This window comes from Sturnira hondurensis, unplaced genomic scaffold (genome assembly GCF_014824575.4).
Source record: "Sturnira hondurensis isolate 20B ecotype Veracruz unplaced genomic scaffold, ASM1482457v3 Scaffold0013699, whole genome shotgun sequence".
Taxonomy (NCBI): Eukaryota; Metazoa; Chordata; class Mammalia; order Chiroptera; family Phyllostomidae; genus Sturnira; species Sturnira hondurensis.
In genome coordinates this window covers 817,777-840,511 of record NW_028086330.1, presented here as the reverse complement: position 1 = coordinate 840,511, position 22,735 = coordinate 817,777, and the positions used below count along the sequence as shown (strand labels likewise).

The following is a 22,735-nucleotide window of genomic DNA, read 5'->3' as shown; positions in this document are numbered from 1 at the left end:
CAGCAGGGGACTCAAGAGAGGCAACCATACATTGATATTTCTCTCATCTCTCCTTCCATTTCTCTCTAAAGATAAATAAATAAAATCTTAGAAAAAAGAATGATCATCATCAATAAATCAAAAAACAAGTGCTGGCTAGGTTGTGGAGAAAAGGGAACCCTAGTACCTTGTTGGTGGGAATGCAGACTGGTGCAGCCACTGTGGAAAACAGTATGGAATGTCCTCAGAAAACTAAAGATGGACCTGTCTTTTGATCCAGCTATCCTATTGCTGGGACTATACCCTAAGAATTCTGAGTCATAAATTCAAAAGAACATATGCACCCCAATGTTCATAGCAATGTTATTTACAATAGCCAAGAGCTGGAAACAGCGTTAAGTGTCCATTAGTAAATAAGTGGATCAAAAACTGTGGTACACTTACATAATGGAATACTGTTCAGCAAAAAGAAAAAAAGGAACTCCTACCCTCTGTGACAGCATGCACAGAACTGGAGAGCATCACACTAAATGAAATAATCCTAGCAGTGAAAGATAAATACCATATGATCCCCCCTATATGTGGGACTTAGTGAAGAAAATAAATAAGCAAAATAGAAGCAGAGACTTGGAAATAAAGAGCAGACTGACAATGACCAGAGGAAAGAGGAGAGGAGTATAATGGGAAAGAAAAGGAAGGGACAATCAAAGGAACATGAATAGAGGACTCATGGACATAGATAATGGGTGGAGGATTGATTGTGGGAATGAGGGGGTTTGGGGTGGATGTGAGCAATTAGGAAAGATGTGGGACAACTGTAACTGAACAGTAATAGCTAAAATTTAAAAAGGAATATAAAAATAGTGGAAACATATACCTTGTTCATGGATAGAGAGAAATGACATCATTAAAATGTCCATACTATACAAAACAATTAATATATTTAATTCAATTTTATAAAGAATTTAATGGCATATTTCACAGTTTTAGAACAAATACTCCAAAAACATATGTAACCACAAAAACCCTCAAATAGGCACAGTTTTCATAAGAAAGAAGAACAAAGTTGGAGAACTCAAGCCACCTGATATCAAACTATACTACAAGGCCATAGTAATCAAAACATCATAATACTGACATAAAAACAGGCATAAAGATGAGTAGAAGAGAATAGAGAACCCAGAGATAAACCTAATGCTTTATATTCATTTTATATTTGAAACAGGAGGCAAGAACATACAATGGGGTAAAAACAGTGTATTCAATAAATACTGTTGTGAAAATTGACTGAATACATACAAAGAAATGAAACTAGACCTCTTTCCTACACTATGCACAAGAATAAACTTAAATGGATTAAAGAGTTAAATATAAGATGTGAAACCATAAAAATCTTAGAAGGAAATGCATGCATTAAAATCTCAGATGTTGCTTGTAGCAATATTTTTTCTGTTATATCTCCCCAGGAGAGGAAAGCAAAGGAGAAAAAGGAAAAGAATAAGACCAATGGGTCTACATCAAACTAAAAAGTTTTTGTACAACAAAGGAATCCATCAAATAAATTAAAGCATAACCCACTGAATGGACAGAATATTATCCAATGATTAATCTGATAAGGGATTAATATCCAAAATTTATAAAGAACTTATACTCAACACCATAAAAATAATACAATTAAAAATATGAAAGGTTTTAAATAGATACTTCTCCAAAGAGGACAAGCAGATGGCAAATAGCCTTATCAAAAGATGCTCAATGTCACTGATCATCAGAAAAATGCAAATTAAAACCACAATGAGATATCACCTTCTCCTTGACAGAATGGCTATCATAAATAAAACACCAAACAACAAATGTTGGCAAGGAAGCAGACAAAAGAGCCCTTGTGCATTGTTGATGGGAATGCAGTATGGTATATCCACTGGGAAAGCAATATGGAGTTTCTACAAAAATTTGAAAATGTAACTGGCTTACAACTCAGAAATTCTACTTTTCAGGATACATCTGAAGAAACCTGAAACACTGTTTGAAAGCCTTTTGCAACAGTGTGGATTGCCCTGGAGCATATCATGCTAATACCTTTATTAGCTTACCCTGCTAATAAAGGTAAGCTAGTTAAAGAAAGATAAATGCCATATAATTTTACTGATATGTGGAATCCAAGCAACAAAATAAACCAACAAATAGAAACAGACTCATAGAGCTGGAGAACAGACTGACAGCTGTTAGATGGGAGGGGTTTCAGGGAACTGGGTGAAAAAGGGAAAGATATTAAATGAAAAAGCCCATAGACACAGACAACAGTATTGTGATTATTAGAAGAGAAGGGGAATGGGAGAGATAAAATACAGTAAAGGAAAGCACGGATGTTGATGGAAAGAGACTTGACATTGGGTGGTGAACACATATATTGTATTACAGATTTGTACTCTTGAAACCTATGTAATTTTATTAACCAATGTCATCATAATACATTCAATAAATATTTTTAAAACTATCAACCCAGAAAGAGCGAGAAAATAATTTAAACTAATTTGTGAAATACAGAATTTAGAAAAGTTATGTGTGACTTAACAATGCAGAAGAAATTATAACAATTATATTTTCTATGTCCTTAGAGGTAAATTTCCATCAGAGAACCTCTGAGAGGGTCATGCAATGTTGAACAGGGTATTGCTTGAAATATGTCTTCAAGTACTTCATCCTGTCCTCCCAGTCAGGGATAGGCCTGTCCTAATTTCTGCCAGAGAGGGCAGTTTTGCTCTCTGTAGAAAAAAGCTAAAGACTAGTCACAGAGGAGGCAGAGATGCCATTAGGGGCTAAAAATAGGGGAGTGAAAAGGTTGGCCTCTTTTTCTCACTGAAACTTAAAACCCATCTCCACAACAACCAGGACAATTTTATCCTGGAGAAACAAAATGTTGGTAAACAAACAACACAAACTCTTAACATAGTTATCTGAGGTTCCCACCCATGAAAAGTTCAGTCTCTTGCTTGATTGTCCTATACAACTCCCACCCAAGAATTTCTACTTGTCCTGAGGACTTCTGACCAGCTCATACTGCTTCATACTTCTTACGTATGAAATGACAGACTAAATTACAAGACGATTTAGTGAAGTCTCATACTGGAAGGAGTAAAGCTTAAATAAAGTAAGAAAAAGAGAGGACAGTGGGAGGTAGGGGGGAGTAAACAGGTTACAGAGGGATTAGAAAACCAACAAAACATAAACATTTAAAAACCTTTGTAAAACAGAAGAAAAAGAAGAAATCAGGAGTATTATTTCAAAAACAAGAATTACATAAAAAGAAAGATTGGGAAGCTAAACTTGATAATATCTACTAGAGAAAAAGAAAAAATGACAAAAATGAAGGCAAATAATTTAAAATACTTAGCAAAATTAGAAATCGAACTAAGAATGCCCAGAATTAAATTAATAGATGATTCAGAAAAAAATCAGAGGAAGAAATTGCCAACAAGTGTATAAAAACAACTCTCAGAATTGAATGCCATGAATCTCTTCCTAATTGAGGGAAACTGAGTGATGGCACTATAAACATTAAACACCCACAAAAAGAGAAATAATTTCTCTCTTATTGTAAGACAAATCTCCTACACAATTCTAGGGGATGGGGGATAGTTCACACCCAAAAGAATGAAAATCACAATGACATTAGTCTTTTCTACTGCAATATAAAAGCTAAGAAACAATAATGTAATGACTTCAAAATTAAGGGAAAAAGTCTTTCTAATCCATAATTATCTGTCCAGAAGAACATTTTTTAGTGGGGAGGTCAGATTGAAGACATATTGATAACATTTAAAGACTTAAAAACAAAAGACTACCTTACTTATTCTTTTATAGGAGGTTACTAGAAATAAGTTTAAGAGAAATGAAAAATCAAAGAAACAGTGGATTCAATAAGAAGAAAAAGAGGAAAGTAAAAAACCATCTCAGGCTGCCCTGGGCACTGACATAAAAATATGTGGAGCAGCAAGAAAAAAATGATGGGTTATTTGCTATAGGTCAGCATTTGATAGATGTGTTGGATCATCTGGGAAACAAATAACAATCCTGTGCAAATAATGCAAGCAAATGAAAAATAATGGAGTAATTAAGTGTGCTGGGGAGTGTCAGAAAAGAAATAATTTGAAAAATGGAGGAGAGAAAGATCTCGGTGAAGTAGGTGAGAGCTGAATCCACATGCTCAATCCAGACTGGCTAGGGCACCTAGCCAATCTTCTGAGGAAAACAGTGAACAGCCAAGAGAATTCCAGCTGATATAAAGTTTGGAATGCAGAGGTTGAAGAGGACATTTAAAAATAGACAGTAAGGAAATTTTGTAGGCCAATGGGAGGGTCCCTAGGCACTGTGAGACTACAGCAGCAGCTTTAAAGGAGAGCTGGGTCAGTGATTATGACTTGGTGGCTTCCTCCACTCCCAGAGCTATGAGTTCACAGACCCATGTCAGGAGAGTCCAGGACACTTAAAGTCCCTGGGGGAATAAAAAGGCAGTAAGAGACACACAGCTAGTGGCTGGGACTGTGGTCACTGGCTGGGACTGTATCATAGAAATTAGGGAGCCAGGGGACCCTAGAGATGGGAAAAGAGATGGACTGTGACTGGCCATTACCCACATAATCCCTGGATTGGCCAGAGAGATAGTCTATGTAAAAAGCCAGGTGCTTGTTAGGAACAGCCTACTGCAAACAAGGGGAATTCACAAAAAAGGCTTTCAGCCTTCCTGAGCAAGGAACACTTGCATGTAGCAGCAGGCCAGCAAAGAGGAGGAGGGGGGGGTGTGATTTGCTTCCACTCAGGGCACATCAGGGATTGATCAAAGTGAGGGCAGCAGGGTCTCAGACAGATAGCAGCACCCAGAAAGAGACTTAATGCAATAGGAGAACTAAACTTCCCTGAAGGGACTTGGTGCACACACAGGACAGACCAATAAAGAGGAAAAAGGAGGGGTGCCATTTGCTCTCACTCAGTGCATCTCACAGACTAATCAAAGCGTCGCATAACAAGGTGGAAAATAAGCACCAGGCCAGTATATATTCACATTGGATAGTGTGGGTCACACAGTTCTCTGAGGTTGTGGAATAGAAATATGACACCTCTGAAAATTATACCCCAGACTAAAACCACATACTCCCAGAACCACAAAAAAAAGGGGGGAAATGGAGCCCAGACCCCTCTGCCTGCAGCATCCAGGAAAACCAGCAATACCTACTTGGCAGTTTGAAAGACAGCAGGAGGCTTTTTTCTTTTTTCTTTTCAAGTGTAAGACAATAAAACCTTGAGTCGCAACTTAAGAAAAGAAGGATCCCTTCTCGCAAGAAGACCAAAGACAGATCCAGAAAGAAGTCAGAAGGCTGACACCAATAGCTGAGACAAATTTCACTTTGCTACCCTTTAGAAAAAGCATTTTATATATTATTTATTTTAAATTTTAATTCTTAAACTTATTTTATTATTGTTCAGGTACAGATGTCTGCATTTACACCCTACCACTCCCCCTCACCCCAGCCATCCCCACCTCCCTCCACGAATTCCACAATCCCCCTTGATTTTGTCCATCTCTCCTTTATGGTTGTTCCTGAAAATCCTCCCTTCTCTTCACAACATGATCCCCCTCCCACCTACCTCTGGTAAATGACCCTTTGTTCTTAATTTGAACGTATCTTGTTATATTTTGCTTGCTTCTTTGTTTTGTTTGTTGATTAGATTTCTGTAAAAGGTGAGATCATATGGTATTCGTCTTTCGCCACCTGGTTTATTTCGCTTAGCATAATGCTCTCCATTTCCATCCATGCTGTCCCACAATGTAGGAGCTCCTTCTTTCTTTCTGCTGCATAGTATTCTGTTGTACAAATGTACCATGTTTTTTGATCCACTCATTTACTGATGGGCACTTAGGTTGCTTCCAGCACTTGACTATTGTAAATTGTGCTGCTATGAACATTGGAGTGCATAGGGTCTTATGGATTGGTGTTTCAGTGTTTCTATGATGTAATCCCAGGAGTGGAACTGCTGGGTCAAAAGGCAATTCCATTTTTATTTTTCGAAGGAAATTCCATACTGTTTTCCACAGTGACTGCACCAGTCTGAATTACAACCCTTGGGATAGTGCACTAGGGATCCCTTTTCTCCACATCCTCTCCAACACATTTTATTTGGTGATTTGTTTATGATGGCCATTCTCACAGGTGTGAAGTAGTATTTCACTGTGGTTTTAATTTGCATCTCTCTGATGGCTAGTGAAGCTGAGCATCTTTTCATATCTCTCTGGAAACTTTGTACGACCCCCTTGGAGAAGTTTCTGTTCAAGTCCCTTTCCCATTTTTTAATTGGGATTTTTGTCCTTCCTAATGTGGAGTCATGTGAGTTCTTTATATATTTCGGAGATCAAACCCTTGTCTGAGGTATCACTGGCAAATATGTTTTCACATACAGTTGGCTCTCCTTTCATTTTAATGCTGCTTTCTTTAGTCATGCAGAAGCTTTTTATTTTGGTGAAATCTCATTTGTTTATTCTTGCCTTTGTATCTGTGAAAATATTGCAGCATGGGATATCCCACATTTTCCTGCATATGTTCTCTTGAAAGACTTTTCTAGTGTCACACTTATATTTAAGCCTTTTATCCACCTTGAATTTGTTTTTGTGTATGATGTAAGTTGGTGATTAAGTTTCATTTTTTTGCATGTAGCTGTCCATCTCTCCCAATACCATTTGTTGAAGAGTCTATTTTTACTCCATTTTATGCTGCTGCCTGCTTTATCAAATACCAATTGATCATAGAGACTTGGGTTTATTTCTGAGCTCTCTATTCTGTTTCGTTATTCTGTGTGCCTGTTTTTATGCTAGTATCAGGCTGTCTTGATTACAGTGGCCTTGTAATACTGATAGATATCAGGTATTATGGTCCCTACTACTTTGGTCTTTCTCAAACTATTGTAGCTTTTTGGGGTTGTTTATGGTTCCATATAAATTTTTGAAATTCTTCTTCTATATCTGTGAAATATGCCATTGGTACTTTAATAGGGATGCATTGAATCTATAAATTGCTTTGGGTAGTATGGACATTTTGATTGTGTTAATTCTTCCAATCCATGAACACAGTATATGCTTTATTTGTGTTTTAATTTCTTTTTTCTGTGTTGTGTAGTTTTCTAAGTACAGATCTTTTTCCTCCTTGGTTAGATTTATTCCTAGGTACTTTATTTTTTCTGTTGCTCTATCAAATAGGATTTTTTTCCTGATTTATGTTTCTGATATTTCATTGTTTACATACAAAAATGCCTTTGATTTCCAAATATTGACTTTGTACCCCACTGTTTTGCCAAATTAATATATTAGGTTGAGCAGTTTTTAAGTGGAATCTATAGAATTTTCTATGTAGATTATCATGTCATATGCAAGCAATGACAGTTTTGCTTTATTTCTAAATTGGATGACTTTTATTTGTTCTTGTTTCATTGCTATGGCTAGTACTTCCAATCCCATGTTGAATAGAAATGGTGAAACTGGACAACCTTGCCTTGCTCTTGTTCTTAGTAAGAAAGGTTTTAGTTTTTGCGCATTGAGTATGATGTTGGCTGTAGGTCCCTCATATATGGCCTTATTAGGTTGAGGAATGCATCCTCTATTTGCACTTCACTAAGTGTTTTAATAATAAAAGTGTTGTACCTTATCAAATGTTTTTTCCACATCTATTAATACAATCAGGTGATTTTTGTCTTTTGTTTTGTTTACATGATATATTACATTTATTGATGTGTGAACATTATACCATCCTTGCACCCCTGGATTGAATTCCACTTGATCATGGTGTATGATCTTTTTAATGTATTGCTGGATGCAGTTTGCCAATATTTTGTTGAGGATTTTAGTGTTCATGTACATCAGGGATATTGTCCTGTACTTTTCTTTCCTTGTTTTGTCTTTATCTGTTTTTGTGATTAGGATGATGTTGGCTTCATAAAAAGAATTTGGGAGTCTTTTGTCTTTTTGGATATTTTTTGGAATATTCTGTGAAGGATGGAGTAGCTCTTCCTTAAATGCTTTGTAAAATTCTCCTGTGAAACCATTCTGTCCAGGGCCTTTGTGTGCTGGGAGTTGATTACTGCTTCAGTTTCTTCTGCTGTTATTGGTCTGTTCAGGCTCTCTGCTTCTTCACTGAGTTTTGGGAGATTATATTTTTCTAGAAATGTGTCTATTTCACCTAGGTTTCCAAACTTTTTGGCATATAGAAATTGTTCTATAGGGTCTTCATAGTAATTTCTTACAGTCCTTTGTATTTCTGTGGTATCAGTTGTAATCTCTCCTCTTTCATTTCTGATTGTGTTTATTTGGGTCACATCTCTTTTTTTCTTGATGAGTCTGCTTAAATGTTTGCCAGTTTTGTTTATCTTTTCAAAGAACCAATTCCTTGACTTATTGATTCTTAGAATTGTGTTTTTAGTTGCTATGTCATTTAATTCTGCTCTGATCTTGGTTATTTCCTTCCTTCTACTTGCTCTGGGCTGTCTTTGTTGTTGTTCCTCCAGTTCTTATATGTGCAGGGTTTGGTTGTTTATTTTGTTTATTTGAAATGTTTCTATTTTTTCAGGTAGGCCTGTATTGCTATGCAGTTCCCTCTCTGGATTGCCTTCACTGTGTTCCATAAATTTTGGACTCTTGTGAATTCATTTGTTCCAGAAACTTTTTGATTTCTTCTTTGATCTCATTGTTGACCCATTCATTGTTTAATAGCATGCTATTCAATCTCCATGAATTGGAATGTTTTTGAGTTTTGCCCTGAAGGGTGGTTTCTAGTTTCAGTTTTTTGTGGTTGGAGAGAAGGCTTGATATTATTTCAATTTTCTTGAATTTGTTGAGGTGTTTTGTGTCCTATCATGTGGTCTATCTCTGAAAATGTTCCATGTGCATTTGAAAAGAGTGTATATTGTGCTTCTCTGACATGAAGGTTCTATACACATACTTAACTCTGTATATACATATGTATATTTATATTTACATATAGATTTAACAAATATATATATATATATGATATATGTATATATATTAGTTAAATCTATTTGATATAGGACATTGTTCAATGCTGCAACATCTTTGTTAATATTTTGCTTGGAAAAATCTATCCATTTTTGACAGTGGGGTACTAAAATCTCCTACTATAATAGTATTGTTGTCTATATCTTTGTTGAAGTCCTCCAACATTTTCCTTATGTATTTAAATACTCCTATGTTGGGTACATATATGTTTAAAATATTTATGTCTTGATGGATTCTTCTCTTGTGTATTATGAAGTGTCCTGGGGCTCCTTTAATTACCCTTGTTTTGAGGTCTATTCTGTGTGATATGGGTATCACTTCCCCGGCTTTCTTTTTCCTGTTCATTTTCTTGGAATATTTTTTTTCCAATCCTTCACTTTTAGTCTTGTATGTCTTTTTTTCTAAGGTGGTTCTCTTGTAGGCAGGATATGTGCGGGTCATATTTTCTTATCTATTCAGCTATTCTACCTTTTTTTGATTGGAGAATTTAATCCATTAACATTTAAGGTTATTATTGATGGGCTTTTGTTAATTTGTCCCCCTTTGTACCTGTGTTCTTCTCTCTTTCACTTCTTTCCTTTCTCTTATAGCAGTGCATTTAGTATATCTTATAGTGCTGGTTTGGTGGAGATATATTCTCTCAGCTTTCTTTTGTCTTGGGAAATCCTTATTTTGCCTTCCATTTTAATTGAGAGCCTTACTGGGCAGAGTAATCTTGGTTGCAAAACTTTTCTTTTCATTACTTGGAATATCTCTTGCCATTCTCTCCTCGGTTGCAGTGCTTTTGTTGAGAAATCAGCTGTTAGACTTATCAGAGCCCTTTTGTATGTCACTTTTTGTTTCTCACTTGCTGCTTTTAAGATTCTCTCTTTTTCTTTAAAACTTGGCATTTAAAATATATATTGGCATTTATAATATATATATTAGAGAAAGGGGAAGAGGAGAAAGAGTGGGAGAGAAACATAAATGTGTGGTTGCTTGTCATGTGTCTCCTACTGGGGGCCTGGCCTGTGCCCTGACTGGAAATCGAATGAGCAACCCTTTGCTTCACAGGCCTGTGTTCAACCCAGTGAGCTACACCATCCAGGGCAAAACTTGGCATTTTAATGAATGTGTCTTGGAGTTGCCCTCTTTGGGTTCATTTTGATTAATGCTCTTTGTTTCCTGAACGTGCATGGTTTTTTCCTATGCTGGTTCAGAAATTTTTCTATCATTATTTTCCCAAATACAGTTTCTATTCCTTGTTCCTTTTGTTCTCCTTCTGGTATTCCTATGATTCAAATGTTCTTGAGTTTCATGTTAACTTGAAGTTCCCTTAAGCTACCTTCATTTTTTTTTAGTATTTTTCATGCAGCTGCTCTCTCTAGGTGTTTCTTTCAATCTTGTCTTATAGCTCACTAATTTGTTCCTCTTCTTCATCTAGCTGATCTGTAATTAATTTGTTTGTTTTTGTTTCGGTGATTTTAGTATTCATTTCTTCCTGTTTTTTTTTTTATCATTTCTATGTCCTTTTTTATAATGTCATAGTTCTGACTCAGTTCCTTGTAGTTGTCTGTGAGTTCCTTGAGCACCCTTATAACCATTATTTTTAATTCTATATCTGATAGTTTGCTTACCTCCATTTCATTTACCTCTTTTAGTAGAGAGTCTCCCATTTATTTTAATTGCAGATTCTTTTTTTGTCCCCATTTTAGGTTTTTTTATTTGTTTGTTTCTGCACTTCCTCATGTTTTGCTTTGCTAGCTGTCTCTGTATAGTGAACTCCTATTGTAGGAATTCTCTGGGATTCAGTGGAGTGGTCTCTTTGATCTACTTATCTGGATGCTCTAGGTTTGCCCTTTATTCTGTTTGTGTAAGCTTTCTTGTTGTACTAAGGTTTTTAGCTTTTGGTGGTCCCTTTGTTGGTTGGTTCTCTCCTCTAGTGGGTATACTAATGTTCATAGCGCTCACCTAATCTTGTTTGTGATCAGTAGCAGGGGGATGGCAAAATAGATTAAGACAGCAGAAGAGTATTCTATGGGATTTAAAGTACAACAAGTAGAGAAGAGATAGGAGATCCTTTGGATAAGTAAAGCATTAACTGTGATATTTCACCTAACTAGCCACTCTATAAAAGGTGAGCAAGAGATAAGAATTTTGTTAGAGGGGAGAGAGAAGGTAGATTATGAGCTGAATCCATAGAACAGAGTGCTTGTGCAAGGTTAAATGATGAGATATAGTGAGAGTAAAAGATAGAATGTAGGCATAGTGAGGAGGAGAATAGAGTTTACTGCAACAATAAAGCTTAGAAATAAAGTGAATTGGGCCAAGATCAGTGAGGACTGCTGTGTAGTATTTACAATTATATGGAACAACAATTATTTACAATAGTGCTGGAAAAACAATAATATGATAAGAAATATAAGATTTGGATAACAAGAATAGAAAGTACATGGTGAAGAGTAGTGTGCTATTGTATCACAAGTGAAGTGAAAGAAGGAAAATTAAAGTACAATATCATAGAGAGAATAAGGAAAACCAAACACTGCAATTAAACAAATAAATAAAATGATGAAAACTAAACAGAAAGAAGAGAAATAAAAAATACTGATAAAATAAACAATGTTAAAAATGAAAAAAAAATGATAGTACAAATAAACAATAAAATGTCAGTTCTATGGGATAGCAAAGTGAAATTTCTCTCAGTTTCTCATTTGTTGGTGTTAGCCTTATCCTCCCTCTTTGGGTCTGTCTCTGGCCCCTTCACAATCCCAGGTCTTATTGTCTTATTTGGTAAAAGAAAAAAAAAAGAGAGAAAGAGAAAAGCCAAAAATAAGCCTCTTGCTGACTTTAAACCCACTGAATGAGTTCTGCTGGTCTTTCTGAATGCCACAGGAAGAGGCGGCTGGACTTCACTTTTCTTCCTTAGGATGGTTTTGTGAGTATGGGGGCCAGATCTGGGTCACAATACTCACATTTGCCCAGCCTCCAGCCCAAGTCTTCCAGAGAGGAGCTGCTGGACCCCCAGTGTACATGAAGCAGGCCTGTGCCTTTAATCCACCAGTTCCGTAGGTCCATGTGATGTGCTTCCTCCTTGCTCTTTGTGAGCCCACCATCCTGGAGACTACCAGGGAAGGGGCACTACTCAGCCTCTGTGGGAGCAGTGAGAATCAGCTTCTGGGCTAAGTCACAGTCCAGTGTACACCTACTGCTCAAATCGGTCCCAGGGCAAGCTGCACAACTCAGCATATATATACATATATAGTATATAACTAAAGGTGATCTACTTGTACACAAGGTTGTAATATATTTATTTCATGAATCAGAAAAAATATTTATCAAATCCTGTTCCTAACTGAAATTTAGTAATTATCATCATGACACATATTAGTTATTAGACTTAGTGATATTTTGTTCCAATTAATAAGAAGGTATTTACATAAGTACACAGGTTCTCCTATTTCTCACACAGCTTCAATTTGTCAAAGTGATGTAGAAACTTCAGAATAAGATTTAAAGGAACCCCTGCTTGTATTTTCCCATTTTCCTCCTCATCCTTGCTTTCCACATACTCCAGGGCAAATTTTCTACAAAGCCAGTTTTTTGTAGAAGAAACCTGTAAAAATGTCTTCTCCTCACTCCACATACATACTAAGCAATGGGAAATTAGCAAATTCTGATTTAATTACCACATTTTAGAGCATCCTGTATGTTTGTAATACAGCAATTCATATTTCTCATAATAGAGTATGTGAGAGGTACTTCTTTAATTAAACATATGACACTGAGCAGCTGTTCCAAGACAGACCTCCAAACAGAGGAAGCTCTGTTTGTTTGCTGACATTCTTCTTCTATGCCTTGCTCCCTGGCTTGCCAATGCAGAGATACTTGGATATTTAAGTCACTATCTAGATGGATTATCAAAATACTTTTAAGCCCAAATTTCAAGTAACAGATGGGTTTCATAAATGTGTTTTAAGCTATTTTAGATAATAAAAAATACTATTCTGGTAAGAATTATATGTGACATGTGAAACCCTAGCACCTTCCCTCAGAATGAAAGCCAAGGCTGTGTAGTGTTGGAATGTGGCTTTAAATCAGGATTCTGCAGGAGCATATTTAATAATGCAAATGAAGAAATCCACATTGGGGACAGTGCAAGTTTAGAATGAAAAGCTAAATTGTGGTCTATATGAATCCTGAAAGACAAGATATGACAGCTGTGTCATGCCTGAATTTGTGGACCCAGTCTTTCCAAAGACAATAATTTAGGTAAATGTCTCAGCAGGTGATTGCTGGATCACAATAAGACTATGGGGCATATATGTTCTTGCTCCCCACCTTTGCTCAGAGTCTTGTTGGGCCCCTGTTGACCAACATACACATCAAAATTCAGAGGACCCCGGGTCCATATGCACAGGCTCAGATCTTACTCCAGTGGGTTTGTGCAGTCTCCCAGGGCTCTGACTCTGAGAGAAAAGTCAGTTCTGGGACTATTTCAATGGTGTTTATGCCATTTAATAAAGGCACAGAATATCTAATATGTGTAGTGTTACTGTATATAAGGAAGAGAATCTTCACTGCTTTTGTAGAGATGGTGCCATTAATGACTTTTCATTTGGATAGCTGCTTTATTGAAATATAAAATCAGTTGGTATGGTGGATGATTTCCCTACCCTCAGTGTATATTAACTGAATCTTTTTCCAGAACTTGCTTTGAATTATCTATAATCTCTAGGAAAGCATAGTGTGTGGAAAAATAAGTCTTTTTATTGGGGAATCTTAACTTTGGTTCTTCCTTGGCCACATGCTAGCTGGTGATCTTGAGAAACTGACTTGACCTCTGAAAGCCTATGTTTTCTATAAATAAAGAAGGGGGATGGTTGGAGATGGAAGAAAATATAAGGGGAATAAATATTAATGGAAAATACAATAAAATAAACTATTTAAAAATATATCAATAACTACCCATTCAACAAATTTCATAGACTATCTCTTACATAAATAGAAAAAAATGCACAAATTATATGGCAAGTATTAAACCTATAAAAAATTTAAATAAATAATATATTAAATACAATGAATAATCTTATTGTGTATGTGCAAAAAAGAAGTATAAGATCATTTTTCCCTACACCCAGCTGGAATATCTGGCTGATCTCCTGAGAAACAGAGTGAACAGCCAATGGAATTTCAGCTTATATACAGTTTGGAGGCCAAAACTGTAGAGGACATTGAAAAACAGACAGTAAGGAGATTATGTTGGGACAGTAAGGTCCTTGGGACTGGTACTGGGACCAAGGTTACTGTGGCCTCCAGCCTGGCATCTGCTGTGAGATCCTTGGAAGAGAACCAGATTAGCAGCTCCCTCTCCTACCAAACTAGGGAGAGCACTGTGGTACCAGGAGAGACCTGGATGCTTGAAGTCCCTGGAGGAAATAAAGATGAAGCAGAAGATACACAGAGGGAGATATGGAGTCCCAGTGGTTGAGCACATAGTGGTGCTCAACCACTGGGACTCTATATACCAGCCAGGTCATTACCAGATTAATTTGGGAGCCAAGTGACACCTGGAGAAGGGAGAAGAGTTGGGCCATGTTAGACCCTGACCTGGACAGTCTCTAGTCTGGTTAGAAAATTGGGCTGTGTGAAAAGCCAGGCACTTGTTAATAATGGTGGGCTTAGCTGCTTCAGCCACACACACCCCGTGCACAGCTGGCTTGCTAAGAGACAGGAGGAGATGCCCTGCAGAGTCCATTCACAGGAGGCAATAGCACTCAAGTAATTAGCAGTCCCCATAAAGACTTAACTCAGTGTGGAACTACCCTGAAGAGACATTGAGAGTGCCCAGCACCTAGGAGAACAAAGAGGGAGAAAGTGGTTTGTGAGTTGTCCCTAATTAGTGCACCTCATAGATGGCACATCTGGTGGATTAAAGGTACCAGCCTGGTGGAGATGGACAGTGGAGACCCGGCAGCTTATGGAAGACCTGTGCTGGAGGCTGGGTCACTGTGAAGATTGCAGTCCAGACTTGACCATCATCCTCCCAAAACAATAGGAAAGGAGAAAAGTGAAGACCAACTGCTCAGAGCCTGCAATATCCAGGAAGAATAGCAGAACTTGCATGGCAGGTTTAAAGTCAGAAAGAGGCTTTTTCTTTTTCTTCCTCCTTTTTTTTTACTCCCCAAAGTGTGACAATAAGACTGGAGCTGTGAAAGTTCCAAAGAGAAACCCAGAGAGAGATAGCAAGGCTAACCCCAACAACTGAGAAACTGAGACAAATTCTACTTTGCTATTCCGGAGAACTTGCATGTAATTTATTTGTGTTATTATTTTTTCATTGTTTTTAATTCTTTGATTTTATTGTATACATTTTTATTTCCCTTCTTTCTGTTAGTTTTCTTTTTTGTTGTTGTTGTTTGTTTGTCTAATCGCATTGTATGACTGGCTTTCCTTGTTCTTTCTTTCATAGCATAATTTAATTTTCCTTCTTTCACTTTACTTGTGTTTCAATAGCACACTACTCTTGGTTGTGTACTTCTTATTCTTGTTATTCAGATCATATAATTCTTGCCATATTATTGTTGATCCGGTATTATTGTAATAATTGTTGTTCCATATAATTGTAAATACTACACAGCACCCCTCCCTGATCTTAGTCCATTTCATTATTTTCTGGAATTTTTTAATATCATGGTTAATTCTATTGTCTTGTACACTAGCCTACTTTCTATTTTTCACTCTCACTATATCTCACAATCTGACATCCCACAATTTCTCTGTTTTCTGGATTCAGCTCACAAGCCTCCCATCCTCTAACAAGAGTCTTATCTCTTTTCCACCATTAATTACAAAGTGTTCATTTAGTTGGGTGAAATCTCACAGTTAACACTATACTTGTCCAAAGGACCTCCTATATATTCTGTCTGTGGTGGCAGTTTAAATCCCATAGAATACTCTCCAACTATCTTAATCTGTTTTGCCTACCTCCTGCAACTGATTTTATACAACAGTAGGTGGGATCTAAGAACACCAATATACCTGCTGGAAGAGAGAACTCAACAACAAAGGAACCACAAATAGATAATAAAGGAAAATGATGGAAGAGGGAGAAGAAGCTACACTAACCTCTTCCTGGGACCAATCTGGAATTACATGCAAATTGTAGAGAAATGATCCAGAACAAACAACTGAACAATAGTAAGAGAAAGAAGACTCAACCATGGACAGAGATAAGAATCATGTTCAGCAAAGTCTGTCTGCTCCTGCACAACAGCATACAAGATATGGTAGGCAAAGTGACCCCCCAGTCAAACACATGGAGGGAAGTCCCTACCAAAGAAAGATCCAACAACAAGCAAAACCCAAATACTTCTAGGGAGTCAATATAAATGGCTTCCCAGGAACAGCAACTTCAGAAAATCCAGAAGGCTACACAAATGAGTTTCACAGGTCTCCTACCATAGGAGCTCACACCACAAACTCATGGAGTCAGAGGATAGCAATTTAAAAACTTTCATTGTTGTGATTACTTGGCACTAAAGATCCATTATAAATGTATTCAACAAAGTTTTACAAAAACAAAAAAAACAAAACCAAAAAAAACCTCCCCGGAAGATAGCAAGAGTCTACCAAACAATGGGAGGACAAAGAAACACAACCCAAATGAAAAGAAATGAGGAAACCTCTGAAAGAATGCTAAATGAAATAGAGGCAAGTAAACAATTAGATATTAAGTTCAAAGCAATGGTTATACAGAAGCTCAGAGAGCTCACTGAGAATTACCAAAAACTGCAGAGAAACAATGATGAACTCAGTGTAAACTATATCAACATAAAAAAGGAAATAAAAACTATCAACAAGTGCCAGGAGGTAATGAAGAATACAATTTCTCAATTGAAGAACATAGTAGAAGGGATCAAAAGCAGGATAGATGAAGAAGACTATCAACTTAGCATTATGGAGGACAAAGTAGAAAAAATAAACCTCCCAGAAGGAGCAAGAAAAGGAAAAAAAACGTCTCAGAAAAAATGAAGAGGTGTTAATACAAATGCAGGACAACATGAAATGTAATAATATCCATATAATTGGGATACCAGAAAGAGAAAAAGAACAAGTGATAGAAAACCTGTTTGAAGAACTAATAACAGAAAACTCCCCTAATATGATAAGAGAAGTCACACAAATCCAGGATGTACAGAGGGTCCAAATCAAGAGGAACACAAAGATGCCCACTCAGATACACGTCATAATTAAAATGCCAAAATTCCAAGACAAAGAGGTAATCCAAAGCCAACAAAGAAAAAACAGAAAGTAACATACAAGGGAACCCAGATAAGACTAGCAGCTAACTTCTCAATGGAAACACTCCAAGACAGAATGGAATGGAAATAAATATCCCAAGTAATGAAAACCAAAGGCCTGAACCAAGACTACTCTATCCAGCAAAGCCCCAATTAAAAAGGAAGGTGAAATAAGGAGTTTCCCAGACAAAAGAGGGCTCAATGAATACACCTCCACCAAGCCAGCACTGTGAGATATGCTAAAGGGACTGCTTTACCAAAAAGGAGTCAGAGGAAGAGAAAAGTGGGTAGGAAAGAAGGAAAACAATAAATAAGTACATATCAATATTAACCTTAAATGTAAATAGATTAAATGTTTCAATCAAAATTCATAAAATATCTGACTGGATTAGAAGTCACTACCCAAACACATGCTGTCAACAAAGAACCTAACTCAGAACAAATGACCTGCAAAAAATAGACTAAAGATAAAGACTAAAGACTAGACTAAAGACTAGACTTTTAGACTAAAGACTAAAAATAAAGAGTTGTAGAAAATATCCATGTAAATGGACAGGAAAGATAAAAGACAGGGTAGCAACACTTATATCAGGTAAAATAGACTTCAAAATAAGGGCCATAAAAAGAGACCAAGAAGGACAATTCATAGTACTCAATTGAAGAATCCATCAAGAAGACATAAACATTGTAAATACATGTGCAACAGAGGAGCACCCAAATATATAAGAAAAGTCTTGGAGGACTTCAAGAAAGATATTGACAGCAACAAAATACTAATAGGGGATTTTAAAACCCCACTGTTAAAAATACATAGATCTTCCAAACAAATTATAAACAGAAATGGTGACATTGATCAATGTCCTAGATAAAATGGACTTAACTGATATATATATATATAATATTTCATTCCAAGAAGCAAAATACACATTCTTTTCAAATGCATATGGAGCATTTTCAAAGATAGACCTCATGATAGGGCACAAAACAAGCTTCAAAAAATTCAAGAAAACTAAAATCATATCAAGCATTTTCTCTGACCACAAGGGACTGAAACTAGAAACAAACCTCAAGGGAAAAACTCAAAAGCACTCAAACTCATTGTGATAGAATAGGGTGCTATTAAACAATGAAGGAGTCAAGAATGAAATCAAGGAAGAAATGGAAACGTTTCTGGAAACAAATGAAAATGAACTCACAGCAATCTAAAACAGGGAACATGGCAGAGGCAGTCCTGAGATGGAAGTTCATAGTGATACAGGACTACCTAGGAACGATAGAATCATTTCAAATAAACAACTTAACCCTGCACCTACAAGAACTGGAGGAACAACAACAAAGACAGACCAGAGAAAGTAGAAGGAAAGAAATAACCAAGATCAGAGCAGAATTTTTTAAAAATGAGACTAAAACAACAATGCAAAGCATCAATAGACCCTGGAGCATAGTTAAAAAGATAAACTAAATTAACAAGCCTTTAAGCAGACTCATCAAGAAAGAAATAGAGAGGACCCAAATAAACAAAATCAGAAATCAAATAAGAGAGATTAGAACTGAAATCACTGGGATACAAAGATTTATAAGAAGTTAGTATGAACAAATGTATTCCAAGATGTATGAAACCAGAGAGAAGTGGACAAATTTCTACAAACATAATCTCCCAAAACCAAATGTAGAAAAAGCAGGAAGTCTGAACAGACCAATAACAGCTGATGAAATTGAAGCTGTAATCAAAATATTCCTGGCACACAGGAGCCCTGGACAAGATGGTTACAAAGGAGAATTTTACCAAATGTTTAAGGAAGAACTAAACCTTACACTTTAGAGAGAATTCCAAAAAGCCCAAGAAGATGGAAGACTCCCAAACTCTTTTTACGTAGCCATATCATTCTAATCCCAAAATCAGATAAAGACACAATAAAGACAGGAAACAGGCCAGTATTGCTGATGAACATAGATGCTAAAATGCTCAACAAAATATTGACACACCACATCCAGCAATACAGTGAAGTGATCATACACCACTATCGAGTGGGATTCATCTAATGAATGCAAAGATGGTACAATATCCCCCAATCAATAAACATAATACTTTACATAAACCAGGAGAAAGTAAAAAACCACATGATCATACAAAGATGCAGAAAAAGTGTTTGACAAAGTATAGCTCCCATATATGTTAAAAACATTCAGGGAAGTAGGAGTAGAGGTAGCATTCCTCAACACGATAAATGCCATACATGAGAAACCTCATCACAATCAATGAGCAATAACTAAAAGCTTTCCTAATAAAACCAAAACAAGAAAAGGGTGTCCAATTTTACAAATTTTATTCAACATACTATTGGATGTCCTAGCCTTAGCAATGAGAAAAATAAAAGGAAATGAAATGCATCCAAACTGAAAAGAAAGAAATAAAACTGCCACTGATTGCAGATGACATGATAGTGTAATAGAAAACCCTATAGACTAGAGACTAAAAAAAAAAAAAAACTATTTTAGTTCTTTAAAACGAGGGAATTTGGTAAAGCAATAGTATTCAAAGTCAATATTCAGAAATCAAAGGCATTTTTATATACCAAACAATGATAGATGAGAAACACAAATCACGAAAAAATCCCATTTGCTATAGCAACAAGAAAAAGAAAATATCTAGGAATAAACCTAAACAAGGATGTAAAATATATGTACTCAGAATACTACAAAACACTGAAGAAAAAAATTGAGGAAGAAACATTTGGAAGCATATACTGTGTTCATGGGTTGGAAAATTAACATAGTCAAAGTGCCCAGACTACCAAAGCAATTTATAAACTTAACACATTTTTATTAGAATACTAATGATGTATTTCACAGCTATAGATTAAACATTTCACAAATTTATATGGAACTGTAAACCCCCCTGACCCGAATAGCCACAGCAGTCTAGAAAAAGAAGAACAAAGTTCAAGAGAAAAAAATACCAGATATAAAATGATTTACAAGGCCGCTGTAATCAAAACAGTCTGGTATTGGCATAAGAACAGACCCATAGACCAATGGAGCAGAATAGAGAGCCCAGAAATGAATATATGTCTCTATGATCAATTAATATTCAACAAAGTTGGCAGATGCATAAAAAGAAGTAAAATATCCTCTCCAATAAATGGTGTTGGGATATCTGGACAGCTACATGCAAAAAAATGAAACTCGATCACCAAATTACACTATACACAAATATAAATTGAAGATAGACAAAAGACTCAAGTATAAGTTGCTCCACCATAAAAATCCTAGAGGTGAACATAGGCAGGTGAACATGGGGTAATATTTTCACTGATGTGTCCCTTGAGCAAGGGACATAAAGGCAAGAACAAACAAATGGGATCGCATCAAAACAAAAAGCTTCTGCACAGCTAAAGAAAACAGCAGTAAAATGAAAAGGAAACCAAATGTATGAGAAAATATATTCACAAGTGATACCTCAGATAAGGGTTTGATCTCCAAAATCTATAAAGAACTCACATGACTCCACTCCAGGAAGATGAACAACCCAATTAAAAAATGGACAAAAGACCCGAACAGGTACTTTTCCAAGGAGGACATATGAAGGATCTAGAGACATGTGAAGATGCTCAGTGTCACACCATGATGCAAATTAAAAGCATAATGAGATACTGCTTTATACCAGAATAGCTATCATAAACAAATCAAGAAACAACAAGTGTTGGAGAGATTGTGGAGAAAAGGGAACCCTGGTACACTGCTGGTGGGAATGCAGACTGGTGCAGTCACTATGGAAAACTGCGGAATTTCCTCAAAAAACTAAAAATGAAACTGCCTTTTGACCCAGTAATACCATTGCTGGGATTATACCCCAAGAATCCTGAAACACCAATTCAAGAGATCCTATGCACCCCGATGTTTATAGCAGCACAATTTATAATAGCCAAATAGTGCAAGCAACCTGATTTTCTGGTGGCGAGTGGATCAATAAATGATGAGACATTTACACAATGGAATACTAATCAGCAGAAAGAAAAATAGAGCCCCTGTCCTTTATAACAGCATGGATGAAACTAGAGAGCATTGTGTTACGTGAAATAAGCCATGTGATGAAATGCAAATACCATATGATCTCACCTATAAGTGGAACCTAATCAACAAAACAAACAAGCAAGCAAAATATATCCAGAAACATTGAAATAAAGAACAAACTGTCATAGGGGAGGAATTGGGGGGGCAAAAGTGGTAAAAAGGGGAAGGGTCATCAAGGACCATGTATAAAGGTCACATGGACAAAGCCCAATGGGCATAAGATTGAGAGTGGGAGGTGAGGATGGAAGGTGTAGAATTGGTGGGGAGAAAATGGAGACAACATTACTTGAACAACAATAAAAAAAATGATAAAAAAAGAAATAGAACAGCTTCATATCTAATTGCAAATGCTTAAATGTGCCTTGTTGGGTATTGTCATCCTGCAATACTAGTATTTTGATGCCCTGGTTTATAGCTCTTGAACTTCAGTTGACCACTACACAGATACCACCATGTTAAGCTAGAATATAATCCAAAAGAAGTCAAATACAACTTTGGCCAGGGTCTGAGGCCTCCTTTTGAGAGTATATGACTTGAGTGGTCTTGTCGACTTTATTTTTAAAGTTATTAAAATATTTCAATTTATTTATTTGTGGGCTCTCAGGGAGATTGGTTTTGTCAAGTATTGGCCAAAAACATATTCCTGATAGTTAGTCAAAATATTGGGGAATTTACCATTAGAACCAGTTGATTAAATTTAAAGGAAGTTGTTTAAATTGTACATATACAAAGGAGATGGTTTAAGGTAGATGGAATATTATAAATGCAGGCAAGTGAAATAAAGATAAGACACAGAAAAGTGAATTGTGTATTAAATATCTTTTTGTCAGTTTTCTCCTGAACATTAACTTGGGATCCGTTAGAGGTTTGCCTTAGTGTACCAACTACTGGTATGTATCTATGGTTGGAACAAGAGCTCCTTCCCTCTGATTGGTGGAAGCTTTCTAAGTAACTTCTTGTGCTCAGTGTTATTAAAAGCCAAATCAGTTTACCAGAGGAATGGGTTATTGAGAGAATTTGGTAAGGCTCCACCCATTTGGGCTCAAGGTGATCATCAGGTTGCTTGTTCTATGATTTTAATAAAATCTCTGGGACTGATGCAATCAGTGAGGGACATAATCTTTGTAGTGCAAACTTATAAATAGCTACAAAAGTTAGTCCTAAAGACTTTCTGTAAAAGAAAAATAACTTAATATTTCATGGTTAGAGCCCTGATTATAATGTGATCAACAGCAGAAGAATTCACTTTTTGTTGTAATACAACATTTTAAGATACCAGATAAAATATTATATCAGGACATGGTAGACTCTTGAATCTTATAATTTCTAAAACATTCACTTA

The 22,735-nt window shown here is 36.3% G+C and overlaps 1 long non-coding RNA gene across 1 annotated transcript; it reads right to left on the bottom strand.

The window, feature by feature from the left end:
• Positions 1-208: 208 nt before the first annotated feature.
• Positions 209-21,202, bottom strand: LOC118998063 (uncharacterized). Its single transcript, XR_005068798.1, has 3 exons — positions 21,155-21,202; positions 8,405-8,410; positions 209-259 (listed from the first exon to the last, which is right to left on the bottom strand). It is a non-coding gene; the product is annotated as an uncharacterized LOC118998063 (long non-coding RNA).
• Positions 21,203-22,735: the final 1,533 nt, after the last annotated feature.